Source organism: Sander lucioperca, chromosome 19 (assembly GCF_008315115.2).
Source record: "Sander lucioperca isolate FBNREF2018 chromosome 19, SLUC_FBN_1.2, whole genome shotgun sequence".
Lineage (NCBI taxonomy): Eukaryota > Metazoa > Chordata > Actinopteri > Perciformes > Percidae > Sander > Sander lucioperca.
Genome location: NC_050191.1, coordinates 11287894 through 11310274, shown reverse-complemented (window position 1 = coordinate 11310274; position 22381 = coordinate 11287894). Strand labels below are relative to the sequence as shown.

The 22381-nt window shown below is 39.7% G+C and overlaps 1 long non-coding RNA gene across 1 annotated transcript; it reads right to left on the bottom strand.

Moving 5' to 3' along the window:
* Positions 1–2580: 2580 nt before the first annotated feature.
* LOC118493870 lies at positions 2581–20233 on the bottom strand. Its single transcript, XR_004895920.1, has 3 exons — positions 20127–20233; positions 16150–16156; positions 2581–2591 (listed from the first exon to the last, which is right to left on the bottom strand). It is a non-coding gene; the product is annotated as an uncharacterized LOC118493870 (long non-coding RNA).
* Positions 20234–22381: the final 2148 nt, after the last annotated feature.

Sequence of the window (22381 nt, the reverse complement as noted above, 5' to 3'; positions counted from 1 at the left end):
GTCAGGCAGGTGCATGAGGAGAGCAGTGTTAGCAATCAACAGGTGTACTGGCAACAGCAATATCTGGGTCCCAAATGGAATGGTAAATTAGATTTAGGATGCCGTGACATCGGACAGTGGATTAGTCTTGCAATATGATGCCGTCTGTGTCAACCAAGATCGAGTATTAAAGTGAAGGTGCTGTTCTTATTGTCACTGCCGCAGATGGACCTTATTATTAGGAGATTATTCAACGGATGCACAAAAAAATAATCCGATTCATTGATGTCCTTCAACATTGCAGAGCTGCAAGGGAAGGCACCAGCTCACAAATGTGGATTTCCCATTGAGGTGGGAAAAAAGCTAAAATAATAGAGTAAGGTATGAATATTGCAGGATATGAAGAAAACCCCCCAACTGCAGCTAACATGGAGTTGATAAAAGATGCAAAGGAGAGAGAGAGAGAGACTACCTTCAAGGGCACATCAAACCCTGAACGATCATTTACATTCATGAATCAATAATCCTTGTCGGATGAAAGGGGGAGATAAAGGGTTGTCTCATCTTTGGGGTCATTTCTGCGTTGATGGACCTAATTTTCATTACTCGGGATGAAACGCACCAAAGCACAAGAAACATCCATTCGCCCAAGCATTGGTCATCTCAGGCGCCCTACCTTTTCATTTAGGAATTTATGAGGGCTTTTTATTTTCCACCCTTAGCCATAACTTTGTGAGGTTTGACAGCAGACAATGTTCTTAATGCCTGCATCTGGGATGTCTGTGTCTGGAATATGAAATGTGATCTGTAGTTCTGGCCCCTGTGTTCACAATCTGATAGGAAAGCGTTTAACACGTCAACATTGTACGGGAGGATCAAAGTCTGGCCGAGCTAATGTAGGCTGGGGTTAGAGCCAGCTTCATCCAGAATTTGTACACAGGCCATGAAGGATTATAAGCACAGGGAGTTCCTTTAAAGCTGCTTTTGTTGACTGACAAGAACACACACAAGCATGCATTGGTGCCCATTGCACACAAATACTAGTCAGAAATTATGTTGGATTCTAACTCGTAGAATTACATCTTCATCAAATCTGAAACAAAAGTTAAAAAAAGTCTGCCGTATCCAGGAGTAACAACGTGGGAGGTAAAATGTAAAGGTCACATTTATTTCCTGCATACAGTAGACAATGTTAGGTGGCAGGTAGTTGATAGCCTGGTTCCAGACCTCTGAATCGCTGCCCCCCCCATTTATGATTTGTTCAGTGATTCAAATAGGTCTGGTCTTGTGCCCACTGACTGTTGTTACCTCTGGTTAGAGAAACAGGTCAGTCAGAACTTAGTCAGCAGTATCAAGAATGGGGGCGTCATTTTTCTACATAGAAAGCTGTATCTAACTAGCGACATCCATGAAAAATAGCATCAGAAAAATGGCTTAGAATAGATGAGACTGATGCAGCTTTAAAGGATGACTTAAATTGACATATTTATTTTAATGATGTTGAAGACACTAAGCTAATTGCTCCTAGCAATGGCTTCTGCGTCAATTGAAAATAAAATTCAAATGCCTCCTCCCACTTTGCGACTCTATATTTACAGGTACAGCACACCCCCTAATGCAAACCTCCAGGTATCTGTCTCAATCCACCACTGTGTTATAAATCACTCCGATGTGAAATTACTTACAAGACTCTACGCATTTCATTGTTAATATTCTTCCTGATTCATGCATCATGAGGCAAATCCAGCAGCCACCTGGGAGCCTGGTTGGTTGTGACAGGAGGAGGAGGAGGAGGAGGAGGAGGAGGAGGAGGAGGAGAAGGAGGAGGAGGAGGAGGAGGCACCATTTGGGGCTAAAAATGAGAGTGTGGTATACTTCAGATGATTAGGTGCGGAAGACAATGAAGAGGATATGTGTGCATGCATTTGTGTAAATGTGGGGGGTAGAGATGAGCGATAGATTGGGCGTCGTGCTCTGTCACTTGCTCAGGCCCCACACCAATGTCATCATAAGCCAGCGCCTGAGCACCTGTCACACACAATAGATGGAAGGCAGCAGAGTGGAAATACCTGTGCGTATACCTGAGAAGTGAACATTGCAGTCCTTTCAGCTCCTGAAAAGTGTGGGAGTTAACAGCTCACTCCCGGCTCTTGCTGCTGCAGCTGGAGCCTCTTCACCTCCTGACCTGTATGGTAAGGAAGTATTCAGATGCTTAACTTGAGCTAAAGTAGAAATACTGCATTACAAGTAAAAACTTTGCATTTAGTTTTTCTTAACAGTATTTGCAGCAAAGTGTACTAAAGTGTTGTACTTCAAGGACGCCTCGTGAATAATGGCTGCAGTGAGAGTGTTAAATAATTGATGCCTTAACATGTAAACAGCAGCTTAATTTTGCAGCTGGTCCAGGTGGAGGTAAGCTTAAAGGCCCTAAAACCCCATTGTCTTAATCAGCTTTATATTATAAGCAATGGGGTCCTGCAAGAACACACAATTATCAGCTAAAGGTAAACCCATACTGGTACTTCCCATGAAAGATTTCTTTATTTTTGTCTATGCTTTTCTGCCTGGTTTGAAGTGGGCAAGGCTTTATTAGAAAAAGATGGTGTCATGCACTTCCATGGACCAATCAGAGTTAAAAAAGGTAAGAATTAGAAACTGAATCTGATTACAGTTGTGGGTTGTATTGCTAAGGAGACCACACTCACACAATTATGATGAGTCAAACTTTAACTTTGATTGTTGCTTATTTAGTCTCTTGCTAGAGAAATGCATAAAATGTAAAACCAATTTTTCAGGTGTTTGACAAAACATCTCAATCCTAAACTAAAGCTTTCAACAGCGTATTTCCCTGAGATGTGGTTGACAGAAAAACTAAGTTCACAGCAAGTTTTTTTACCGGAAAGACTAGGAGTCCTTTCTGAGCAGATATAGTTTCAGGAAGACCGTTGAAGTTGAAGATTTGTAAAGAGGAAGTGGACTTTCTAAGGTCAAGAATAGGCTTTTGTGGTTGTGAAGAAGCCCTTACCAAAGGGTCTAGGAAGGTGATAGGAGGCATACTCAGATGTTGTCAAAGACTTTTAAAAAAAGGGTGATGTTTTACAGCAGAGCAGCCAAACTACACATGTAACAAAAGTCAACAACAAACTATGAAATCACAAACTAGGCTTAAATGGGAAAAACTCAAGTCAAGCACGACACCACATGCACACAGCTACAAAGACATCCTTCTCTCCGGACTGACAAACATCTCCCCTTAAATAGGCCCTACAGTCGACTACACAATCAGTTTAGTCAGAACCACATTTCTGTCAGGGGTGTCACAGTCTCTCATATTGCAACAGGTAGGCCTAAATGACAAAATGTTACTCGTTTAAGTAAACATATTGGTAAAATAAGTCAACTTTTCTCACCATTTTGAAAAGAAAACTCTTATAATGATAAACAAAGTCTTATCAACATAACATGTTACTCAATACACCCCTCCCCCCCTCCCCAATACTTTGTTTAATCCATGACGTTATTGTTGATGCCATCAAGAGCATAAAAGCAGGAAGTGTTTTAGTTGCCTCCCCTTTTACCTCCAGGAAATCATGGTGCGTATGTAGAACAAAGGAAGCTAATGTTTAACTCCAGCAAACAATAAACAATAAATGAACTTAAACAATACTTGTCTGTGTTTTGATTAAATGGTTTGATGATAACTGTAAAAAAATAAATAAATAGAATGCTAAACATTAACAAACATGGGATAGTAAGTGCTAGCAATGCCACAGGTGGTACTGGCTAAACAAACATATGGTAAGAAATATGTGTGAAAGGGACAAACTGACCAAATTTGTCACAATGCTCAAGTTTTTAAGTACTGTAACTGCTTAAAGTCTGTCTGAGAACGCGCTCTGTCTGGTCGGGGCATAAAGGAGCATAACATGGAAATACTAAAGTAGTAGTAAATTAACATACGGTATACTCTCATTAGCTCATTGTGTTTCTGTCAGATTTATCTGGCCAGGGTTCCTCAGTAGGTCTTCCTCATTTATTTATTTTTGCTTGATATTATTCGTCTGGAGGCTGTTTTGTAGAATCTGGTTCTCTGGACTCAAAATGTGTCCTAGCCAGCTCAGTGTTCAGCGTGATCTCATGGAGAATGTTATGGCTTTGGATCTGAGCGTCTAGAGCTCTCGGTTGGATATCTTGTCGAGCCAGAACAAAAGGCAAACGTTTCGGTATCTGTTGGGGAACAGATTGTTTGTTGTTTCATATCAGCCTTGACAAAACATAAAAAATAAAAATATAATCACCTTTCTGAAAATCAACTGTATGTTAAAAGGTTAATATAACAATGAATGAGAGCAAATCACAGTTTGGACAGATGCTCATATCAACCTGTTCCTTTAATTAAAGGAATATGTGGATATGTTGGTATTCATTACACACCATATTTTTATATATATATATATGCATTTATATTTTTTGCTTTTCAAAATACAAACTTTATGCTGTCAAAACAGCTTGAGATTAACTGCGTCTTAGCAAAAAATGGCCTAAAAATGTAAATATGAATGTGTGTGAAGTATTATGCAACATGTTTTGAGGGATCATTTCCTGGTGGGGGCTGCATCTCGAGTTTCAGTAGAATAACAGAATAAGGATTGTGTAATGATGTGTACAATGATATACAGTAAACACAGTTCGCAAAGGACACAGAAACACTGGCAAAGCCAAATGAAGGCTTCCTGTTAACATTAATAAATTATTCCACTCTGTGAAACTTGATTTTCGTATGTTTGTAAAAAAATGTTTGGAAACACATTGCTTCTTCTGAGGGGAAACCCTGTTATATTCAACTACGCTTGACTGCGTGCAAACACAAGCACAGATAATGTCAGTTATGGTTATTTGTAGAGCCCTTTATCACAGATGCCGAAGTCGAAGGGCTTCATGAAACCCATGAGCAATGAATCAAAATGTAATACAAATATAAAAACCTTAGTGATTAATTTGAAGGCAGAGAAGGACTGAATTAAGGTCAAGAGAACATACATGTCAAGCTCAGCTGTAATCAGCACTTTAGGTGTAAAAAAAACACATTTTAGTCAAGACACCATCATCATTTTTTCTTTGCAACAATAACATACATTTGTTTGTTACTCCAGCAAAAGTCTGCACACACTTTCCTCTAAGCTAAACACCCCCATGGCAGTGATCCATAACAGTTAAATGGATATAATCTTATACTGAATTGACAAACATGCTGAGTTCACATAAATCTAAATCCTTAAACTGCTGGGAAGCAGGCAGTGGCTCAAGCAAAAGGATGCAGAGCTGTGAAGAATGTAGAGGAAGAATTAAATCTATTTATATGGATCGCCTAGCTGTTTTAGTGAGGTCATAGTTATATATGATTGGAAGGTGCATGTGGCTTTAAAGCTACGTCTATACCAGGAGGCTTCATGGATGATTGCACTCAACATGACATCATGACTTCGCGTAAACATACACGCCACTTTCCTAAAGCCAAGTGGCGTGTTATCTGTACGCATTTTGAGCTATCCGCGTGTATGTCTACGCTGTATACAGCAGACGGCAGTGTGCAACGTCACAGCGTAAACATACACGCCACTTTCTAAAGCCACGTGGTGTGTTATCACGAGGCTATGGTTGGCTTTAGGAAACGTCACACGCGGGTTGGGTTTAGGAAAAGAAGAACCGGTTGGGTTTAGCAAACGAAGAACGGGGTCGGGTTTAGGAAAAGAACAAACGTGGAAAGGAAACATCACACGCGAGACACGACGGAAACGTCACACGCGGGACACGATCTCCTGGGTGAAAGTCCTGTGTTTTACCCATCCACCACCCCGACCAACCTCCCTACGTGGATTTTCGCCCTTTCATACTACTCGTTACGGCGTCAATTCACACGCAATCGCAAGGTAATGTAAGTCAATGGAGGCCAAACGGTGTTGATATACACGCTAAAAAGCGAGTATGCGTCTTGATAACACGCCAATAATGGCGTATGAATTGGCACATGTATTGTCATACATACGCCACTTCATGAGATTAGTCTGGAAATACATGCGTTCCAGGCAAGAATATGATTTTAGTAGCTATAACATAACCTTTAACCTTTACATCATGAATGTGTTTATTACCATGCCTTGCACTCAAGAGACTATCTCAAAACATTTCTCTATGGCTTTCTTTACACCCGTTGTTCCTCTTAAAGTGACACAATCTGCTTGTGATTCCTCGTCCCAGGTTGCTTATGTGTGAGAGTTGCGAGCAGTTCACCAAAGCGTGATGTTTCCTTATCAGAATATTATATTTTAATAGTTTTTAAGAGTCTTGAACATTTAAAATTATCTAAAATTTCACAATAGAAAAGATTGGAGAGCTGCGCCTGGGTAGCTCACCTGGTAGAGCGTGCGCCCCATGTACAGAGGCTCAGTCCTTGCCGCAGCAGGTTCAATTCCGACCTGCGACCCTTTGCTGCATGTCATTCCCCCTCTCTCTCCCTCCCTTCCATGTCTAAGCTGTCCTATCAATTAAAGGCCTAAAATGCCAAAACACAAATCTTAAAAAAAAGAAAAAAGAAAAGATTGGAGAAAATCTACATAAACCTATAAAGTATATATAATCCAAATGGTTGGGTCCATGGGCCCTGCTCCAGTTTGCTCTGCAGGAAAAACTTAAAAGACCTAATTACACTTGAATACTACCCGTTTTTCTCAGGATATTTTTATAGAAGTGTCCAACACAGTGAATTGATCAAGAATCTCCTCCACCCGATTTGCACCCACTGGTGTTCAGGCTCTGTTACAACAGACTTTCATTTATCATCATCAATATAAACCCGAGGGACCTCCACCCCCCACAAGCAAAGCTGTATCCTGCACATCTTTTTCTAACTGCCCTCCACTGGTTTATTATGCACACCGTCTACCTCACACTCTAACAATACTGCCATCTCTGCAGTCCACTGTAACAAAAACTCTCTGACAGCCTAGCAGCAACCATTTCTTACTTCACCTTTTGGTGTGACACCAACTTCCCAAGAGCTTAACTGCTCTGAGACAAGTGAACTTTTCATCAGGCTTGTCCACCATGTCTGACAGATCCCACTCATTAACTGTCTTCAGCCATCATTAACAGGGAGACAGAGGAGCCACTGAAGGCTCTAAAAAAGCTTGCATCATGCTGGCCAATGATCTCGGCTTTTACCATTGTTCTGCCAACATCCATACACAACAACTGTACACACTGTCAATAAAGAGGTAAGCTGCATCCACATCCACGGATGGAGAAAGTGTGAACCTTTACACATGGCATGCTGTCCCAATGTATATACTGTCTGTTAACGTAGGCAGATGGTAGTCTACTCTCTTGGGACAACCAAATGGCTTTTTGGTCAAGACAGAGACCATATACTGGTTTGATTCCTGTTAACTCTCAACTGTCCACTATCAAATACATGCACAAAAATGTCCCCCAAAAGAGGGAAACATCTAAGAAAAATATTCTAATTATAACAACCATAATATGTATTTGTATTTATATTAATTACACCTTAATAATTAAAGTATAATATACATACATAAGGCAAATAAGTAAACTAATTCCATTTGATTTAAAGGTGTATCATGGAGAATTTCCACATTTTAATTTACCATTGTCAGCTTTGAACACTGGGTGTGATGACCATAAACAAATGTAGCCTGTCACATCAGTGCTAGTGTTTTTCTAAATGTATCCACCTTTTAAATTGTTCACAACTGGGTATAACAAAAAGTTGAGTCCAAACATGAGTTACAACTGTTAGTAAGAAAACATGACAAATGAAAAAGTGAAAACAAGATACTGATATTGATATTGATAGTACAAAATGCAATTGATCCAAATAACCAAACCAATAACACATTACAATAAGGAACACAAAATACTAAGTAAAGTATTTAGGAACTGATTTACAAATAGTTTCTTGATGACAAACCAGAGACAGAATAATTAAAAAAATATATTTTATGTATTTTTATTTACTCCTCTTGTAAAGTGTTACTGTACTAAACCAAAAAATAACACCTCTGAAAGGTAAAAATCCTTTTAAGAAGAGAAAAAGTAGTAACACCTGTCCAGAGTGTTGTCACACCCATACACCCTTCGAGCTGCAAAAAAGGTGATGATACTGTCTCTTTTCCAATTTTATAGTGTTGTTTTCTCTGTGTTGAAATTGATTTTTCCATTACTAACTGACCTCCATCTCTGCCACTACCACCTCTTGTTGTTTTGTGCCATACAGCAATCCACTGAAGTCCAGTTGGTGGGACACAAAGTCAAATGCAGTGTGACATCCAATATTCCAGTGTAATATTCACTTATTCTTGCTCTGCTTGGGTTGAAGTTGGGTAGAGCTATGCTGGCACTTATGTAAAGTTATCAGTCGATGTATCTGTAAAGCTGCAGTCAGACTGAATTATGCCTGGAGACATTCTCACATGTAGAAAAAAGCCGGAGACAGGAAATGGCGTGGTCAGGGTTTAAACACAAATTGTGGGGGCTAGCATAGCAGGCAACAGCAATCAAAGTTTTGAATTACAGTTTTATCAAACACTTTATTGTCATTAACCTCTGTCACTGTCTTTGCACTCTGCATCCAAGCAGCATCCCTCCTTCTATTGATTCGCCATACAGTTATAAAACAAGAATACAAAACAAAAAATTCATAATTTTTGTTTCTGAATAAGAGGCCATGTTTCTTGGCCCGTTCCAGATAGAAATGAATGGGAAGCTAAATCCATCTGACTTCACCATGAAAATGATAAATGTGTAAATTGACCCAGCTTAAGATGCAACAAAGCTTACAGAAAGTCAGAAAAGGGCCAATCAAGCACTGTCTTTCTTGACACGCCAATCAGGAAAATAAGGTCTAATCAGGCACATTAGGTGAAAGCACCTGTGTTGGTGTACTATGGTAAAGGATGACATGACATTTTGGCACCCTTTTTTCCTCAGTTCGTTTTGAAGTTTAGGGAACTGATTAAAAAAAAAGACCAGTTTTCAGAGTTGCCAGAAAGTTGCTCTCCGGCTTGTGCTTGGCTTATCTTTCTATGAGATATGGTCAGACAAAGTCAAATGCTTTCACTACACAAAAGAGAAATGGCAGATACCAGAGCAAAAAGAATTTAACAGCCTAAGCAGGGAAACTCTGATGATTTATATAGATTTAAAAAACATAACAGGAAAGACAGAGATGAAACCAGCAATGAAGAAAGTTTCATATGTGCCTCTGCAGATTACACTCAAAAAAATAATTCATTGGATGAACATGACTTAATCATGCCACCTATATTCCATCTAAACAAACCAAGTTAAGTCAAACCACATTTATCATGTTATTTGAACACAGCATACGTGTGTTGGTTAAACATAATATTAGTATTTGCATTCAGCTCATTTGCATCTTGTTGAATTTATATGTTTGTTTTTGAGTGTATTCTACATTGGTCAAAAACTTCAGTAGAACAAAATTTCACCTTGACATAACTCATATAGGGTTTGTCAGTTATAGTAATGTCAGTGTTGTTGAATGAACTGATGTCAATCTTGCTGGTTTAATTAGTGTTGTTTTCATTCCTAGGACAAGAATGTATTGTATATGACCAAACATGCATACAAAATGACAACATGCAAATCCATTTTACATTTTTATTTATGCAACATTGGGCTTAAAGTCATCTACTAGGAGTAAATGTACAACTGACAGATCAAGGAGGCCACCCACATTCGTGTTAAAGACTTGAACAGAGACAGGGGTTATGATCTCCCCCTATGTACGTCAACCTTTACAAAAACTGAGCAAACTCCATTTACTGAGGAAGACGATGTGATTCAAAGTCCCAGGAAAAGCTAGTCAATTGATTGTTTTGTCAAACTACTGTTTAAGTCCAAGAAACCTTTACACACTCATTGATTAAATTAGAATAAAATCGTGATTATTGAGTGGGCGCATCAGCACCAGCAACCAGCCAGTGCAGACATTTTTTGTACAACAGCATAAAGATAGAGATGTCTAACGTTACACACATGTCATGTGTGATGGTTAAGGTCATTGAAACCTCACGTTATAGTAACAGGTGCACGTAGGTACAAATGTTTGGAAACGAGAGAGCTTGTTTTTTCATGACTAAACGTGGAGGACAACGTTTTTTAAACTCAAGAATTCACGTTGTTTTTTCCAGCGTTGGGAAACAATGGGGACACCTGTGCTTTGTTATTTGGACTAATATACTAAGTTACCCAGCAGACCTCAAATGCACTTTCAAAGTGATGCAGAAGATTCTTATGAATCTGGATGGGCAGAAGTTGTCATCCAAGGCACAATTCCTAAAAAACAAGCTCATGGAGTGAATTTGCTCAAAGTAGTGGTCTGAGATATTTCTACTTATGTGAAAAATGTGTTTGTTCTTTTCCAGAAGAAGTTGTTATGCTTAGAGATGTTCCGATACATTTTTTTCCTTACCGATTCCAATACCCAAACTTGCGTATCGGCCAATACCAAGTACCGATCCCATACCGGTGTGTTAAAAATGCTTACATTTTATTCATTACTAACCCATTATAAAGATAATGAAATCAATAATTTTAAGAATGGCCAAATGAATTCCATGACTGACCAGTGACACTCTAATACCAAGGAAACAATCATACTTATGATCTAATCTTAGGTTAGAGGCAGAAAAATCACATGTAATTAATTTTGATGCAGATACAGATTTATCTTTAACTTGCTTCTTGTTATTACCTTGCCAGAGCTACTGCAACAGACCTGTTGCTCTCCAGTTTTAATCTTACAGTAACATTATTTAGCCAGACCCCTAACCGAAAATCTCGAGGCTCACACACACTCTGCTAGAGAAGGGCGTCATTCCCGGTCCGCTAATGCTGCTGTGTATCCAACGTCAGCGTCATGTCCCCGCTTCCCATTCATTTCTATGGGAGCAGCTGTGCAATGCATTCTGGTAGCGTCGCGGGAAGCTGGGCGTTGAGTCGCCCGCTCAATCTTATGTAGTTGAATCAGATGAATCCAACCAACTGTATGCAGATGAGTAGCGGTCGCTCGGCTCGCCGCTTCTCAAAATCTGACGAAAATCTTTTAAACTGACCTTTGTCGATCTGAAATGAAGACCGATTCAGCAACTGTACGGCCTATTTCTCGCTTAAAATGTTTTCAGAAACACGTTCCGGTGAACTATTTTCGTAAAATACGAGATTGTATTCCGAACGAGCTGCGATTATGGTTGCTTTTGAAATTCGGGAGGAGCCAGACCCACGTGACGCGTTCGTCCAATCAGCTGCCGGTCAAGGGTGTGGAGCATGCGCAATAGCTGACAGTACATGCGGTCGTTGTTTTGATTAATCCACTTCTCATTGCATTGATCTGTATGTTAATAATTCATCTTTAATTTTTCTTTAAAAGAATTTTCTTTTAATCACATTTTACAGACAATAATTAATCATTTAATGAAGATAAACACCATTAATTCATGTAATTTAAGCAAACTCCAAATTTGCTAATCAAACACATGCCCAAGTTTATTTTTTGAGTGTACTTTTGATAATAGATATTATATATATAAAATAACTTTATTAAGTCTTTCATAACCACAAGCATTTTACTTGCCTGGGAAACTAGTACAGTAGCAGACAGCTGGTAATAGCATAACCTATAGAATAACCTTAAAGATGGTGTATGATTTATACAATACTGTAGTGTGTTATCACACCTGTTCACATATGGGTACTGTAATTTCTCTCAGATATGTGATTAGAATCAATTTTCCATCTTTAGTATTGACTTTTATAAGTTGGATTTAATGCACAGTACCAGTCACACATCACGAGTGCTGTCTGTGACCCCCTAAAATGACGCAGACACTGAAACACACACGTGAGGATGCTCCCCGAGTCCTCTAACTGTAAACCAGTCTAGCCAACAAACAGTGCCTTGAACAATTGAGTAACGGTCCTTACTGTATTTTGTTGTCACTCTAAAGGTTAATAAGCTCTTTGGACTGTTTTAGCATCTTTCCGCTCATTGTTTATCTTTTCCAGCCTGCAGCTTTACTGTTCTGGTTCAGTCTCGCTCAATCTTATTTCCAGATGCATCAGGCAGCAGCCCAGCACCAAACGGCAGACAGACAAAGTTAGCAACTAGCTGGTGAACATAGTGGAGCATACATCAACTGAGTTGGTTGAGACCAAAACAGAGCTAGTGTAGAAAAAATAATTAATAATAGGCTCACATTCATCAGGTTGCGAGAAACACGACTATATACTGTATATAAATGCTAATGTTCCTCCATGTCTGCTGGATGTGTAGATAGGCAACTGTTTGCTAGAACATTTTCACCATATAAATTTAAAAAGCTAGTAATGTGGCTGGGTTGGTTCAGTGGGTAGAGCAGGCACACATATACTCAGAGGCTTATGCCACGACGCAGAGGTCCAGGGTTCGAGTCCGACCTGTGACGATTTCCTGCATGTCTCCTCCCTTTTCTCACCTAGCTGCCCTATGAATTAAAGGCGGAAAAGCCCAAAAAATAATCTTTAAAAAGATGTAATATGTCGGTGTGGTACCCACAGTGGCCAAATCAAATAAATAAACTGATGCAGATTTAAAGTTGTGGAACGATTGTGGCCATGGAGCCACATTGACATATTGTAGGGGACAGGATGAGGGCATTAGTCTCTGGTGTCAAAGTGAGGCACTTTGCACATCTTAACGTCCACCTTGACCTCAACTCTAAGAGGTTTTGTGGCACATGCTTCTTCCACCTTTGCATCTGAAAGAAGACAGCAATTACACAAGGATGCATTTGAACAAAAACAAATGCTGTGGATTTTCTTGCGAGGACAGCCTCTAAAATGTAGTTAACCTTAAGACTTTTTGTCCCCACATTGGAGTTGAGTACCCTTATCGTGGGAATAGATACTTGTCCCCATAACATGATTGATACAGGTACACACACACACACACACACACACACACACACACACACACACACACACACACACACACACGCCTCAGGGCCATGCCCCCAGCAGATGGACTCCTGTGTGTCCCCAGGCCAGGATCCAGCAGACGGCTAGCCTCTCTATGTCTCTGTGAAGTCAGCACTTTAGTGTTAGATCAAATAATTGGATTTCCTTTTGTCAGCAGAATAGACGTGTACCCACACTCAGCAGATCCCAGGAAGAGTGGTGAGGGGGGATGGAGGGGGCGTGATTAGGGTTTCCATGTGAAGGAGGATTTAGACAAATTATTTTACCTATTGTGTGATTTGCCAAATCTTATCTCACAAATATTATCACTAGGAGAGTTTTCTTCATTCAAGAACACACTTCCCGAGCACAGAAATGGTGAAAAGATTTAAGGACACTTTAAAAGCAGACTGTCAGAGACTTTCAGGGCAATGACACTCGTCTAGTTTTAGTGGACACAGGCAGCAATTAAAACCCTCAATGCAATAAATCATTATGTTGCTTTCCCCTCAGGGACAAAAATCCAATATTGAAAATCTGAAAATTTAAATGACTCAGTGACCCCTTAAGGCCGAAGGGGAGAATAAAAATCGAATGTGAAATAGACACTGTGAGTAGGACAAAGCAAGCATAAGTGGGAAAACAGCAACTGATTACTGTGCATAACCACACTAAAGGTAATTGCTCAATTAGAGCATTCACATAATATACCTAATAACCCAGGTTTACATGTTTTGTCTGATAATCAGGTTTGTCTGATAGCCTAGGGGACATTTCCACACATCAAAAAAAAGAAGCAAGAAGAAGAAATTCACTGCTGTTTATTGGCTATCATGTTGTTTAATTTATTTTCATTTTCTACTACCACTAGTCATGCAATAAAAAAAATAAGGCTTGCACTTATTTTCTATGCAACCTCTCTGTTGAATGTGCCAAATCAAAATCTTGAAAACAAATCTAATGTGTAATACTAAGGTAAGTTGAAAGATTAATGACTATCAATGTAAATTGTGTTATTTGTATGTTTGCTGGTTATAATTGAATTATTGGCAAATTTCTTAAAAGAATGTGGTCATTGCTCTCTGTTTTCTTTCGTTCTCTCTGGTGACCCTCTTGAAGCCAGCCCATTAAAAGAAGCAGCTTATGGCATTTCTCCATCAGTTTAGCACAAGTAAAACACTTTAATCAAATTGAACTCGGACCCAGTGTATCAAAGAGTGGGATACAGAGATATAAGAAATATAGGTATAATATATGGTAGAAACAGGCTTTATGCTGTCTGAGGTTGTACAACTCCTACTAATTTAACTTGGATCTTGTCAAAACAAAAAGTCATCACGATATTCTAAAAGATGCTGTCGGGTTTGTGGATTCATTTGAGGCTAAACCATTTGGAAATTTTACCATCCCATTAACAAAAGCAACAATGTTTCTATATTCTATATCTTATCTTCTCATTAGTTATTGAAATTCTGTCTGGACTAGCACTCACCTACATTGCGACTTATCTTTAGGCAGCAGAAACATGCAGTAAAATATAACAAATCTGCAAAACCAAGATACAGACATTACCTCAGTTCCATTAAAATGGTTTATTAAATGTTTACCAATTGAGTCACATGCAAGTAGCTCAATTTGTCCGTGGCTCAATAGTAACTTTCTTCTTTTTACTCCTGATATTGCTCATAAATATACCAGATATGGTTTTCAATCCAGATCAACCTTGTCGAGCTCAGCATGGAGGCCCTAAGATATATATATGATATTTTTATATATATATACAATACTTTGTGATTTTATTGAACCAATCTGTAATCAGTTGCTTAGTCCAGAGTGAAATATCTAGACAACAAATGGAATGAGACTATTGGTTCTGTTGTTTTTATTCCCCTACTTTTGCTTTGATTGATATATTTTATGGCCTGCGTACTTTTGTTTACCTGCACCTGCATCAGTGTGATGTGTGTGCAGTGTGTTTCAAATAAGCGGTAGACTGGGGCGATGGGTAAAGGTATTGATGTGATAACTTTTAGCACAATTAGGGATCTGGTATTTGAATCTCTTGGTAACTTTTCTCATCATTTCTCCTGCATATCTTTCAGTGTCTTTTTCTAGTCTGTTTCAGATGTGCAGATAAAACAAACCAAACCAAACATTCTCTACATACTTGAATTCCAGCTGGGTTTGGTAGAATTGCTGCTGCAGAGTTCAAACACTACATTGTGTGATTAACATTGTATGTGGATGATCATTTTTTCATGTGAATGGAAAAAAACACATTGAAATATGGTGATAAGGATTAGAGGGGGCACTTTATTTGGAACTAAGTTGTTGCCTTATGGCAACATTGCATGAATATTAACTATGTAACCAAATTAAGTTTTACTCAAATACTGCATTTATTAGAAAATAGTACTCCTCTAAAATATGCAGCCTTTCCTAGAACGCTCTCCCATATCTCTTATCTGACTCGAAATAAATCAAACTATCAGGAAATTGGAACACAAATTACTATAACATTCATATGTAAACACATTCCAAATGACAGAATAACTTAAATTTCTCCAAAGCTTTGAAAATGGTATCATGACCATTAGAGTGACTGAAGACACCAGTTCTGCATTTAAGAGGAAATGGTTCCAAACGTGATACTACCACATGGAAAGTATTACATGTTATAAGTTAAAGAAAAGGTGACATGATCTAAGTTTTGATGTAAAATGCGTCTTAACTGACAACAGATAGTGTTTATAAAGTTTCAAATGTCTGCTCAGTGTGTTTGATGCTGGTTCCTGTGAATGTGGAGATACAGATGACAGAGGAAATAAATTGAGCGTTAGCGTTAGTTCTGGCAGGCCAGGTAGTCAAGACGTTGCTAACCGCTATTGGTCAACAACACGGTCTCATCAGCTGATCTGCATCAGCTGAGCTGCAGCAGCTGATCTGCATTAGCGCATCAGCTGGTCACTCCCCTCGCTGCTAAATGGCTACACTCAACAGGGCGCGCTACTTAAGTTGATTCAGTTTGCTCCTTCTGCTTGCTGCCTTAGCTGCTCCTAAATGCTGCTACTTTAGCTTGTTCCTACTGCTGCTTTAGTTTGCTCCAAATGCTTGCTGCTCGCTTTTTGCTACCCACCTCCTCCCCTGCTCCACCTTGTCGTGTATAACGTGGCATTTGCTTCTATGTCATCGTTGCTGCTCTGTTCATATGGGGGAATAGTTTAGCTCTCCCAGTATTAAACTGTGTGAGCGTCCCCTAATGCTGCTGCTGCTGTCCCTTGATTCACTGCGCTTTCATGGTGCTCATGAAAGCTCAGGGGACTCCTCTGAACAGAGCCATACCGCCAAATTTAATTCATAATTTATTCAAAAAATTCTTAAAGCTTTTATTGTCTGTGTTGTCCTTGACGTTATGGACCTGACAGAAATGTGAATGTCTATGTTTTTCCAACATTAACCTCATAAATCCCAGAAGAAATAAGGTTGTGTTGCCTACTAATGTCAGAGAGGCAGAGAGAGGCAGGGGGAAACCCATTCACTTTAGATTATGTGTAAGAAATGAGGATGGACACCACTGGATGTCCAACTCTGCAGGTAACATTTACAATGAAAGATGATCCATCAGATTGTCAGGGAAATTCCACTGTTTGTAAGTGAAAGTGTTGAAATATCCTCAGCAGATATATCCTTGACAAGCTGACTGTAGTGCTGGCCGTGTCACTGTGCAGTTGTTCTGTGCAGGCCTTTTGTGACCTGAGAATTTGGACAGAGCGGCAAAAAGGCGCAATGAGATGCCCATAAGGTCAGAATCCCTGGTTAGAAATTCATGAGACTAAGCTTGTTGTTGGTCAAGACATCCCACTTACACCTGGCCGATATGTGTCAATGACCTGCAGTTACCTAAAGGCCTCGTTGTGTTTTGAGTGCACTGGATACCTATATAACATGGGTTATCTTTTTTTTTCTCCAAAGACTGGAGGTCTTACAGATTCCCTAGCTAGTGTAAAGTTCATGCAAAGTCTAAAAAGATATGTTAATCTACTTTGCACCACGCACCATGAATTTTTAATCATTTTAAAATGTAATTTAGTGTTGCCGAACACCACATGAAGCTTTAATTTAGGTTTACTGGATTTTTACTTTGTCTGGTTAAAATATCATGTAGATAATCACATATCATCTCTGTGCCTTGTACTTTTTAATAAATGCAATAAAACTTTGATAACAGAATATAGCTTCTTTTCAAATAAGAGCACTCTTTTCCACTATGTGCTGCTTGTGTTGCATTCATTTTACATTTGCGCTAAATAATGTAGAAGTGTACACAATTGGCTGCTGTTAAAGAACACAGAAAAGGTATTTCTTTTCACAGATATTCTTAAGTAATCACCAAGTTTATACAAATCACTCTTTTTGACATTTAAATGTGGTATCTACCTTGTTACATATGCTCCACATATCTGGAACAAGCTCCCAGAAAACTGGAGGTCCGCCGCAACTCTCAGTTCTTTTAAATCAAGGCTGAAGACCTTTCTTTTTGATGTTGCCTTTCTTTAAATAATTGTTCATTTCTTATACTGAAGTTGCATTGTTGAAACTGTATGACAATCTATATAAGCATATAAAGTGAATTAAAAAGTAAGACCGGTGGGACCGGCCCGTTCTGGGAACGGCAAGGATTGCGGGTGGATTACGTGTATAGAACAACGGCTTATACATCGTCCCATACTAGCAGCCTAAAATCTCGTATTTTATCTGCTTTTATATTTTTAATTGTTTTTAACTGCTCTTTAATGTTTAATTTCTTATACTGCACTGTGACTTTTATTCTTGTATTTTATCTGTTTTTAATTTTGTTATCGTTTTTAACTGCTCTTTAATGTTTTACGTAAAGCACTTTGAATTGCCCTGTTGCTGAAATGTGCTATACAAATAAAGCTGCCTTGCCTTGCCTTACATGTCACTAGTGCATCCCTGTATCAGCGCTGACAGATGAAAAACACACCTTGTCATTCTGTCGATACAGTTGATGCAGGGCTTTTGCTTATTATAAATTATGTTCATGCATGATCACCTCTGTATTATTTAATTCCAAATCCACAAGTTAGGCCAAATGAACCACAATGAATTCCATGATGAAATATAAATGTTAATTAACCAGTTATGAGACACGCACTAATAGTGAGCCCTGCTTTCTACCGTGTCCTAGCTCAGTCTCCCACCCTCCCTACTTTGTCTGCAGGTCTCCCGGGATCCCAGTGAACTCATCTATCTGTAAGGAGCGAGAACAAGGTTTTTGATTTTATTTTTGGCGTGTATAAATTATTCAGAGTGCATCCCCCAACATTTATCTCCGATGGAGCCTGGCTGCTGAGTCGGTGTCGAACTCTCTCTCTCCATCTAACTCTTACTCCATCTGTCTTTCTCACTCGCTCTGTCTCACAACCCCCACTCCTTCTTTCAAACACACACACACACACACACACACACACACACACACACACACACACACACACACACACACACACACACACAGTAGATAAGATCTGTCTTTACCTCATCTCAGAGGGGCCTTGGCAAGCACTCTCAGGAATATTGATCATGACACCCTTGTATGGCAGGCCTTTCTCTGCAGCTGCAGCACACAGCAGGAACTCTTTTAGATTTTAGCTCCATGTTATGAGCTCCAAGCAAGCTTGGTGGCCCACAAAGCAAAGCAGGAAAAGCTTTTACATGCAGGTACCAACATACTGTGGGGCTCTCAGGGGCTTGGATTAGTCGTAGGGACTCTGAATAGAGTCACTGCATTATTAATCTAGAAGGAGACTGAGGCTTACTTTCTGTCTTGTCCTACCCCCACAGGCTAGACAAACCATTCTTGGCTTCCTCAGACCAGCTGGAAAAAAACCTGTCAGAGAACAAATAAGACTCTACCTCACTGCACAAGTGACTAACTGCTTCAAAGGTGCTTTTGAACACCTTTGAAGCAGTTAGTTGACACTGAATTGCCCAAGTGAAGTTGCTCAGCATCCTACAGTTGAAGACTGTGGTTGCAGTGGGCATCTACTGTATATAGGAGTCAGACTGTGAAGTAGAGCAGAGCTAAAAAAGAAGTATGCAAAAGAACATGCCCGCTCAGCAAAAAACATTCCCTGGATATATAAAGGCTCAACTAAGTTCATCCTGTGACAATCTGAAGACGCAATTCTGCACATTACTGCTTTGCATCTCATTATTAGGGCCCGAGCGCCGACAGCGGCGAAGGCCCTATTGGAACTGAAGGAATTATTATTTTCTGCAAGTAAATTGGCTTTTTGAGGGGCTTAACATATTCAAAAACTCACCAAATTTGGCGGTCGCATCAAGTCTGCTGAAAATTTACGTATTTTAAGGGTTTTGGGAATAGGGGCCCAATAATGGCTCTCTAGCGCCCCCTACAAAGTAAAAAAAAAATCGAGCCCCTGCAGTGCGTTTATCGTAGACTCACAAAACTTGGTACACATATGTAACATATCAAGATGTACAAAAAACGTCATTGGAGCCATACCCTAAACCCAACAGGAAGTCCGCCATTTGGATTTCAAAGTTCGAAATTAGTGCGATTTGGGCCATTTCCACATGTCGTACTTTAACAAACTCCTCCTAGAGATTTCATCCGATCAACTTCAAATTTGGTCTGTGCCATCTTAAGACATTAAAGATGAAAAGTTGTTAAAAGAAAAACTTTTCGTCATAGGGCGTGGCCGTGGCGGGGCGGCCATTTTGTGCGTTTCGCCATCAAAACACAAAGTGGGTGTAACTCGAGTGTACATTGTCCAACTGGCTCGAAACTTTTCAGGATTCATAAGAGTCCAACTCTGAGGACAAATAAAGGCCGATATTTACTTAAAGTCATAGCGCCCCCTAGTGGCAACAGGAAGTAGGCCTAAAAGTCAAGGTGCCATACTTTAACGAACTCCTCCAAGAGATTTCATCCGATGGACTTCAAACTTGGTCTGTATCTTCTCAACACCTTAAAGATGAAAAGTTATTAAAAGAAAAACTTTTCGTCAGACAGTGTGGGCATGGCGTGGCGGCCATTTTGAGTGTTTAGCGAGTGTGTCAATCACTGCTCATGCACACGCCTTCAATCTCCCTTGTGGAGGGCGGGGCTTAGGAGAAGTTGTCGATGTTCAAATTCTTTGGCTAAGTCCTGGATCTTCACAATCCTACCTACAGCACCTTTAAGTAGAAGTAGCAATACCACAGTGTAGAAGTACTCAGTTACAAGTAAAAGTCCTGCATTCAAAATCCTACTTAAGTAAAAGTACAAAATTAATAGTTAAAATTGTACTTAAGAACAGTACTTGAGTAAATGTACTTAGTACTTTCCACTACTGATCGACACCCACAAAATGCTATATAAGGCCTCCTGCACACTGGCTGCGTGGCGTGAGCGTGGCGTTTCTGTTGCGTGTCAGTTGCGTGGCGGCTGCGTGGCGTTTTCTATGTCTTTGCACACCAGAAACGTGTCTGACGCGGCGCTGCTGCTGCTAGCCTTGTCTGTACACATGTACCATTGATAAAATGACATACCATGTTAAACATAAATATATACTGATTTGATTACAGCAAAGACAACGTTGGCAGTATTGACGGCAAAATAGGCTACAGAATATTTCGTTCTGTATTGACAGGTGCAATATTTGAAAATCGATAATTATTATTATTTTTTTTAATTACATTTATATCTGCATTTATGTCAAAACCTAGAGACTTTCAAACATTAAAATGTCATTTATTAAATGTATTTGTGTCAAAATGACATATAAACATCTTTTCGTATTCTATTTTGCCTGGAAACACTTCCAACACGCTTGGCTAGGCTTCGGTCCTATTTCTAGCATGCATGCGTTTCCGGCGCGGCTCGAGCCGCGCCTGAGACGTGCATGTCACGCAGGCAGTGTGCAAGCTCTAACCTGTTAACATGGGAGCTGAAATAAAAACGGACACGCCACGCAGCTGACACGCTCACGCCACACAGGCAGTGTGCAGGAGCCCTAAGACTACCTGTTCTGCTCCATTTGTGGGGAGGTTTCATTCACAAAAATGTCTCCCAAGAGTAAATAGAAGAACTTTACACAGTGGAGCTTGAAGTGGTCTTATCTGAAATCAACAGAGAAGAAAAACAAATTTAGCACTGCGAGTCGTGATATTTGGGAACAAAAAGACAAAAAACACTACAAAAGATGTCAACACTGTGTCATTGCAGAGCTGTTCTGTGACAGAAATAAAGAAGGAATGGTTTGACATTAAGTCAGATGCCAAGAATGTCTTGCTAAAGCAAAGTGGTCCATAATTTAGATAGGATGGTGGTCAAGGGGACGTGACAGTCCTCAGTTCCTCTTGACAGCAACTTGCAAGAGGACCCTGAGGCAGCTATTGGAGTGTGAGAAATCTCCTAGCTAGTATGAAATATGAAATTGTTGTAGCTGTCATGCCAAAATACTCATGCCAATACAAGCCGAAAGCAAAAACCCTGCTGTCACAGTCCAAACAAACTGGCAAGCCAAATCACACTAAACAGAATGTTAAAATAACATTAAGTTTTATTTCATTTTTTGTTGATTTCGGTAACATAATGAAGTCTAAATTCATTAAATATTCTAAATACAAGAAAGTTGGTAAATGTCACAAGTCCTTTTAAATCACTTCTACGTGCATCTTACTGTAAGAACAAATCTGCTCATTTGAGTAGTTACTGCATGAGGCTCATTGTTTCTGGAAAGACACGTCAGGATTGAGTAACACTGCAGTGAGCACCACAATCTAAATTGCATTCACCACCTTTGTGTCTGGGTGGATGCAGACCACGCAGTAAAACCAGGACAAAGAAAACCAAAACTATCCATATGGCAAGATACCACTGGAGGTGAGTGTAATAAATATATTTTTTTATAATTTGGGTGAGCCGAACCTTTGAAGAGCTTTGAGTAAAAAGGTGTTTGCGGCATGCAGTTTGTTACACTCCAACTCATTACCGAATCTCCGCTGTGTGCCCCTTTGGCTGGGTGACATTAGAATTATGTCATATTGCATGGAAACTGGCAGCGCTAGACTCAGCCTCTCAGTGAGTAACCTGTGATTAGCCAGGGTGCTTGTTTGCTTTGGGGTATTGCATATGTTATGGATGTTAAGTAAATTGGCAAACATCTGGGATGATATGAATAACCTGAATTTTCCACAAAACTTGGGAAATGAAATAACCCCCACTGTGCGGCTGATGAACAGCGTGCTCAGGCATCCTAATAAACGCTTGCTCATAATTTCGACTCGCTCTCATGCTGAGAGGGGGCGACAGGGGCGGCTGGCGAGGTCTCACTGC